Here is an 8,888-nt window from a genome sequence, read left to right as displayed (position 1 = left end):
ATGATAGACTGAGCGGTTAAATAGGCACGCAGACCTTTCTTCTGTGCTTGGTATCAAAACTTCAGCAGTTTTTTTAGCTATTCTAGAGTACTGTTTTACATATTGACCTGCTAAGAAAACAATTTTACAAAGCATATTTTACAGAAATGTATGGTTTGTAAACTGGGCGAGTATATTATGTGGCCTTTTCCATATGTTTTGCATTTTACTGTTGCTTAAGTTTGTTGTTCCTTGTGCTGTTATTTGTTTTGCTTGCTGTCCCTTGCTGCTGTTCCATCGACCTGCTATTCCTTTGGTCTGTTTTTCTTTCGTCTGCTGTTCCTTATGCTGCTGTTCCTTTTTCTGGTTGCTGTTCCTTCTTCTGTTGTTTGTTCTGCTTGCTGTTGTTCCTTCGGCCCGCTGTTCCTTCGGTCTATTGTTCCTTCGTCCTACTGTTCCTTCGGCTGCTGTTCTTTCTGCTGTTGTTCCTTTTGGTGTTGTTTCTTCTGGTTGCTATTCCTTCTACTACTGTTCCTTCGGCCTGTTGTTCCTTAAGCTGCTATTCCTTATGATGTTGTTCATTTTGGTTGTTGTTCCTTCTGCTGCTGTTCCTTTTGGTTGCTGTTCCTTCTTCTGTTGTTCCTTCAGTCTGCCCCGATTTTCCCTAGTGCCTCTGCTTTTCTCCTGAAATTTGTGATCTGAGCTGCCATCACTGACATCTTTCATGTGCTGTTCCTCGTTGTCATGATTTTTCCTTTGACTATCCGAGTTTTTTTGAATTTCCTGATGGCTGCGGATTCCTTGTTGCACTGTACATTCTCTTCCTTGATGTTTCTCTCTACTTCTTTTGCATTGTCCTATTGTATACCAAAACTTCATTCTTGTCATTTTTCGATGGGAGTTATGGCACGCTGAGATAGTATTCCTCCTAATTCTCTCTGACGATTCCTTCTTCCTTCTCCACAGCTTGATTTGCATGATGATCCGCTTGCTTATTATGCATCCTCAAGATGTGTTTGAAGGTTGCATTTCCGGATCCTGCTAAATTCCTTCTAGTTCTTTGAATGATTCGGCTCATAAACTTGTTGTTGGGGTTCCTGTTTCAAGCCATAATCTTGATTATGATGGCTAAGTCTCCTATGATGATAGGATTTTAAATTCCCTTTTTTTGAATCAACCTTGTTCCCATCAGTAAACTATATGCTTCCGCCTGATTATTTGACATTTGTCCCAATCCCCACTCGTAGGTGGTTATTTTTTCCCCATTTGGATCATAAATTATTCCACCCGCTCCTGCTTTTCTGGGATTATTCTTTGAGGCTCCGTCAAAATACATACAGTGTCTATTTTGAGTTTTCTTCCAGCTTTCCAACTCCTCTTCCGTCATTCTTAATTTCCATTTTCCTTTTGTATTTTCTTTTCTCTGACCTTTCTACCCATTGTTGTCTATTATGGCCTTACTGAGCCAATCCCTTTCCTCTTGTTGGAGAATGCTATAGTCTGTTGGTGTAGTTCCTTTTGCGTTGAGAATTTCGAAAGTCATTCCCCAAGTTTTGGATAGTGTTTTCCCAATTCTTGGGTTTTGATTTTTGAAAATGCTCTTGTTTCGAGCCAACCAGATTTGCCAACATAGCACTGTTGGTATACATTTCCATATTCTTATAATCGTGGCTTTCTTATTTTTTTCATAAGGGTAAGCTTTCTCAAAGTTTCCGAGAAATTCGGCAATGGTTTTTCAAAGCTTAAGTTAATTTCCAATGGCTGTATTAGCGGCTTCCAGCATTCCTTTGAGAATTCACACTCTTGGAATAAATGTTGTATGTTTTCTTCCACTTGCCGGCACAAAGGGCATCTTGATGGCCCTTGAATGCCCCTTTTTAAAAAAATTTCTGCAGTCAAAATCTTCCCTTTTAACAAGGTCCATATGAAAACTTTTATTTTTGGTAGGATTTCTGACTTCTAGGCTAGTTTCCAGGAGTCCTATTCCCGGTGATCAATCTGCTCTTGGAGGATATTATATCCAGATTTAACTATGTACTACCCATTGTTTGGATCCCATAGGTAGCTGAATTCCTCATCATAGTGGGTAGGAGCTGCCCCTTTTAAATGTTGTTTGATTTTTTTCCATTGTCCTTCTAGGTTTATCAGAATGGCTAGAATTTTCCACTCTTGCCACTCCTTCTGGTTCCATAGAGAGATTGAATGGAAAGTGTTGTATCCATTCTTGAATGCCTTCAACTTCTGGGAGATTTTGGATTTGATCTTCCCCATGAACCTATTCTCCCATATCGAAATGGTTTTCCCATTACCTGGAATTTTTGAGATGTGGCTTCTCATTAATGGAATTACTTTTTTGACTAGCTTCCATACTTGGGAACTTTGTCTGATTGGGATGACTCCTTTCAACAACTTTTCTTTGGATCCATCCATGTATTTGTTAATTAGGATTTTTTTCCACCAGCTTTCTTTACCTATTATGAGTCTCCACACTATTTTCATACCAAGAGCTGCATTCATTAGTCCAGGCAGTCAAATAGATAACCCTCCCTTTTCATATGGTAACACTACTTGATCCCACTTGACCAGGCTGAACTTCTTGTTTTCCTACTTCCCACCTTGCCATAGAAAGCTTCTTATAATTAACTCCATCTATTTATGGGCGGTTGTTGGTGCCATGATTATAGCATATTGATAAATCGACAGTGCTGCAAGAAGAGCTTTAATTAAAGTCACCCTTCCAGCCATATTTAACCACATCATTCCCCAATTTTTTATCTTAGCTTGCATTTTTTCGATCTGTTTTGTCCATATTTCGGCTTTCATGCTCTCTTTGGAGATTGGGAGTCCTAGGTAGAGGAAATGGCTCCATCTTTCTTGTGCTAGGATTTCCATGACTTGGGATATCCTTTGCATAATTCTAGGCAGAACATTCCAGCCATAAATCCTGCATTTAGTGTTGTTTAATAGCCCGCCTGACACCTGCAGGAATTTATCTAATGTATTTTTAAATCTTCTGGCTATTATTGTTGATGCTCCTCCCAACAACAGAGTATCGTCCGCAAACAAGGAGTGATTTATGGTTTTTATTCCTTTTGCTATTCTTATCCCTGTTATAGCTTTTTCTTTCCTTTGGGCTTCCAGAGCTCTGCTTAAAGTCTCTGCCATTATTATGTAACGAAAAGGGGAAAGAGGGAAGCCTTGCCTAAGACCTCTTGTGCTTTGGAAGAAATCGTTGGGTCTTCCATTTATGAGAGGGGCTATCCATGGAGTGGAGATGCATGCCTGAATCACACCTGTTATTTCTTCTGAGAAGCCAAGTTTATGGAGGATAACCATGAGATAAGGGTGGCTGACCCTATCAAAGGCATTTTCCATGTCTAGTTTAACTATCATGCCTTTCTCTTGCTTCTGGATACTAGAATGGATAGCTTCCTGGACAATTATGACATTATCAATGATTTGCTGGTTTGGCACAAACCCTCCTTGGTTTTCAGATATGATTTGAGGCAGCACTTTCTTGATTTTGTTTGCCACTAATTTGGTTATTATCTTATAAGATGAATTACATAGAGAGATGGGCCTAAATCTATTGAAAGTAATGGGATTTGCCTCTTTTGGGACAAGCACCAGATACGAGGATTTTGTATTGCCTCCCATCTTTTTTTTGAAGGTGTTTTTCACCATTCTTATGAAGTCCTTTCTTATTGTATACCAGTGATTTCTGAAGAAAGCTATGGTGAAACCGTCTGGCCCTGGTGCTTTATCCGGGTGTAGACTCCATATGGCCTCCACTATCTCTTCCTTTATTGGCTCTTTACACAAATTTGCATTTGTTCTCTCTTTATTTTCTTTTTTGTGTGCTGCAAAATTTCTTCATACTCAGTCGTTTCATCTGTGGCTGACAGTAGATCTTTGAAATGCTTGTGGGTTGCTTTTTTTATTTCTTCCACTCCTTTAATTTCTTGATTTTCCACTTGGATATTTTCTATCTGATTTCTGGCTCTTCTAATTTTCATAGAATTATGGAAAAAAGACATGTTCCTGTCACCTGCCTTGAGCCATAAACTCCTGGACTTCAATCTGGCCTCTTCTTCGTCTTTCCTGTTTTCCCTATAGATTTCCCAAAAGATTTCTCTCTCTTTTAAATAGTCCTGCCTGCTTTCCTCTTTGCCCTCTTTCTCCATTTGCATGCTGTCCATTTTCTGTTGGAGCTCTTTTTTTTTTTTTTGGTTCCTCTGTTCTTGCCCATTCTTTTAACTTGGCTCTTAAATTTTTAATTTTTGTCTCCCATATGTAGTGGGGTGAACCTACTACTCTTGGTTCCCATACTGTTTTAACTAACTTGCTGATTTCTATGTTGTTGTCCCAGGTTGAGCTGTATCTGAAGGGGAGTGGGCCCTGGTTCTCCAGCTTACCCAGAGCTATTAAAACTGGTTTATGATTTGAAGCAGAGGTGTGGATGATTTTTGATTTTATAGAGCTATATTCTGCTGCTATACTTTCTTGAATTAATATCCTATCTAGCCTTTCTTTGATATTACATTTACCTACTCTTTTGTTGTTCCAGATGTATTTCCCATTATTTGGGGGAATGTCAAGAAGGTTATGCTGCTCCATAATTTCTTCTAGAGAGTTCCTAGAGGGGTCCGTTTGATAATTTCCTCCAAATTTTTCCTCAATACTTCTTACCAGATTTAAATCTCCTCCTAAAATCACCTTCCCTGTTTGATTTTCCTGTAAGATTTCCTTCAAAGAAGCCCAACATTGTTCTTTATCCTTATAGTGATTGGGGGCATAGATGTTTATGACCCTGTACCTCTCCCTTGTACTAATTTTCTTGAGGTCCGTTATTATCCAATGTTGATCTGTTTTCTTTTGAATCAATTCCCATATTCCTTTTTTCCATATTGTGCATATGCCTCCGGATGCTCCTATTGTCTGCATGGCTTCCCCTTCATACTTCCTAAACTTTTTTTTGAGATTTTTGATGTCTTGATTGCCTGCCTTTGTCTCCTAGATCATTAGAATATATGGGTTTTCATTTATTAATATATCTCTTTTTGCATTTTCCTTAATGGTTGACCCCATTCCTCTACAGTTCCAAGAGACTATTATCATTATTTACCTGCTTGGTGGTACACGATGCCCTTCCCCTTGGGTTGAATTCTCTCATTGTTCCCTTTGCTCTTCCCTAGGAAAGTGTCCATAGGTTGCTGCATTCCTAGAGCCATTTCTTTTGCTGCTGCTTCATCCCTTAGTTCCTTGTTTGTCTTCCTTCCCACTTTTTTTTTGATTTTCAGTATTAGGGAGTGCTTCCTTTGCTTGCTTTCTGGTTAAGATTTTGTCTACTGAGGGGGGCGGAGAGAGGTGGGGATTTGAGATTCTAGGGGAGTGGGGAGAAGGGTTAGGGGAATGAGGAGATCTAGATCTAGATTTGGAACGGGGAGATGGGGGAGCAGAGAAATCCAATGGATCGAATGGGTTTGCAGTTGCAAGGTCTGCATTCGGCGAGATAGGCTGGGCTTCTGTGGATGTTGAGGGCTGCGAAGAAGAGTGGTTTGGTTGCTTGTTTGCAGTTTTTTTCTTCTTAACATGTTCCCATTTATTTTCCAGATCCTCTGTTTTTCACTTTCATTTTCTTTTTTTTTGTACATCTATTTGCGAAATGACCGTATTCATGACATACCTTGCATTTGAAGGGAATCTGCTCGTAGTCCAGCTGCTGTATGTGCATCCACTCGTCCACTTTGATTTTGATAGCTTTCGGGAGGCCTCTCCCTGGATCCACTTCGACACATATTCGGGTGCATGCATGCATATTTTTCTTTGGCTCGCATTGATCGATGTACTTCCCCACTGCATTTCCTATGGCTTTAACTGAGTCGTCTCCCCAATAGTGGAGAGGGAGGTGCAGCAATCTAACCCAGATAGGTACAATGCTTGGGACATCCATTTCTGGATCAAAGTCCGGGGTCCATTTATTCAGATACAGCCCCCTCGTATCCATGAAATACAGACCATTCCTGAAAATCAAGTCTCGATCCTCCTTGGTCTCGAAGTGAAAGGTATAATATCCTCTGCCACAAAACCTAATCGAGATCTTCCCGTTTATTGAAGTCGACTAGTTTCTTTCTACCCATTTTTGGACAGTCCTCGGTGATGGCCACAACCCCGTGAACTGCCCTACTAATCCTCGTTCTGCTAGGGAAAGAGCTGCTTTTCGTGGGAGGGCCGGAGGAAGAGATATCTCTGGTATTTCTTCCATTCTTTTAACAAACTTTGAGACTGCTGGTCTATTCTTAGCCGGTCCCATTGCCGAAATGAGGGAGGCAAATGCTTTGGCTGTTTCTTCTGATTCTTGATGGTGGACTAAATGATGATCTTCGTTCTCTAGTGGATCCATTTTCTCGAGCCTCAGCAGCAGGAGGCCGCTGAGGGCAGCAACGAATTGCTTGCTACAGGGAGGTGCACAATCTCTCTAGTCCAGAAGAAGTCGATCCTCAGCAGCTGGAGGCCGCTGAGGAGAAGTAGGCCTCCAGCTTATAACCAGCATTACACCATGTAAATATCAAAGATATGACAATCATTAAATCCACATATAAACAAGTGCAAAATTAAGAGAATTTAGCTTTTATTAATCATAGTCAAATTCGACCAGGTTCGGGACTTCCACGTTATTAAAATCAAATATTACTAGTTCTTGAAAAATAATATTTAAATAATGATATTAGTTTATTAATTTATTAAAATATTAATATGTAACAACAATATTAATGTTATTTATTCTTTTAAAAAAATGTTTTTGACATTTTTTAATTCAATATATATAATTCTTTATTAATGATTTAATTTGTTTTTTAATTATTTTTAATTTTTTTTGTTAGATTTTTTTTTTAAATTATGTTTTATTTTATTAAAATATACTTATTTATTATTCGACTTTTGTTGCAAATTTTCTATAGTTTAACATTGCAGATTGAAATATATTATTTTTTAACAATAACTTAATTTATTTATCTTCAACCTAATTGATTAGAGCCTTATTTTATAATGATAACAAGAATAATATTTCCATATCTTATTATACCTGCCACAAAAAGTATTATTATTACGCATTAGATATTGGATTGGCTCTATATTAATATGCTTTTGACCAATTATTTTTATAACTACGCAATAGTTTGGCTTTATATATTAAGTATTATTTTATTTAATAATATTTAAATTTATTTTTGTCAAATATAATTGGATCACATTGTTAACGTCTTATTTTGTTACTACTGCAATTATTAATTACCATGGCAGTTTCTCCAAACTGATCAATACATCTCAAAATTGTCTTTATTAATTACCACGTACGCTGAAGTTACTTGTTCGCTAAAGTTACTTTTCAACTTAGAGGGAATTGTCACAGTCCATAAATGTCCACCATGAGTCGAGGGTGCTAGGAAGGGAGATTGGCAGGTTTGATCTACTCGGTTATATGCATTTACTGATGTAACAAGTATCCGATGTTGTCATCTTTGAAAATCGAAATCTAAATGTATAACATTTGGAAGTCATCTCACTGAACATTGTGTCTGAAACAAAATTGATGATACGATTCTTTCTTCCAAACCATACACAATTTTAGAGATTTAAATAAAAATTAAATTTACCCAAATGTGTGAACTTAACTCTTTTTAAAACTAATTTTTTTAATTATATTTATATATTTAGGAATATATAATAATATAAATCTAGATATTATAATATTTGTAATTATTATAATATGTGATTTTGCATTTTCTCATTATTTATGTTAACATTCTAAAAAATAAATTGAAGCCTACATTAATTTTTTTTTTTTTATAGGAAAAAAATATTAAATTAAATTTCAATTTTGACTATATAGATGATTTGTTTTCTCTTTATAATTAAATATAAGTTTTAACATTATTATATAAGACAAATATAAGTTTTTAAAGTGTAACAAAAATCTTTTCTTTATTACCCAAATATTATATATTCTCATTATTACTTTCTATATTTTATCAAGTCAATGTAACCAAATTCCAATGTGAATAATGTACATATAAATTTCTACTTGATTATTATTTTTTAAACAAAGCACAAACTTTATATTGAAAATTTGGATTACACGGCCAAAACCGTTTCTACATCATCACATCAAAACTTCAATACAACCATGATACTATTTTCTCCCCCCTACTAGCCCTGTAAACCATAATAAAACACTGAAATCTACCATAAAGCCAAAAAGCAGTCCCAATATCAAAACATAATGACAATTCATAAGTGAACATTAATCAGGGTTGGTCTTCCCCACATCCTTGTTGAATTCCTTGCCTCATCTACTCCGACTTGCTCCTGTAACATCTTCTCCTCCATCTTTCTGCAGCTGAGCCACGACCTCCTTAGGTAATCCCACAATAGTCTCTTTTACTTCTGCAAATATGTTGTCGTTAACCAACTTTGAACTGGCAGTGAGTAGATTGGTCTCCATCTTCAAAATTTTGCGCTCTAGAGACGCCTCAACACTCTCAAACTTTGCATTAATTCTCTCGGCATTGACAACACGGTCCTTCTCCAGTAACTCCACTCGACGAGTGATAAGGTCAAGTCTCCCCATTATTAACTTCAACAAGAATTTGATGATCATCTTTTAGCATGACAGATCCTCCTCATGTTATCTCCTATAATGACCCTCCTACACATCCATATCAACGTTCCTCCAAATCATACAATTACCAATTTGACACTCCAAGATTTTGACAATGAATATCATGAGAGAGGGTGGTGAGTCCTTAAATAGACCATAACCCTCTTGTGTGCCAATTTCAACTACTCGTGCCATAATCTCATGGAGATCCTCAATTTGTTGTCCCATTATATAAGCATTTTGTCCA

The sequence above is a fragment of the Pinus tabuliformis genome, chromosome X (genome assembly GCF_031772625.1).
Source record: "Pinus tabuliformis cultivar Carrire ecotype Pingquan chromosome X, CPIR1, whole genome shotgun sequence".
Taxonomy (NCBI): Eukaryota; Viridiplantae; Streptophyta; class Pinopsida; order Pinales; family Pinaceae; genus Pinus; species Pinus tabuliformis.
This window is presented reverse-complemented; position numbering follows the sequence as displayed.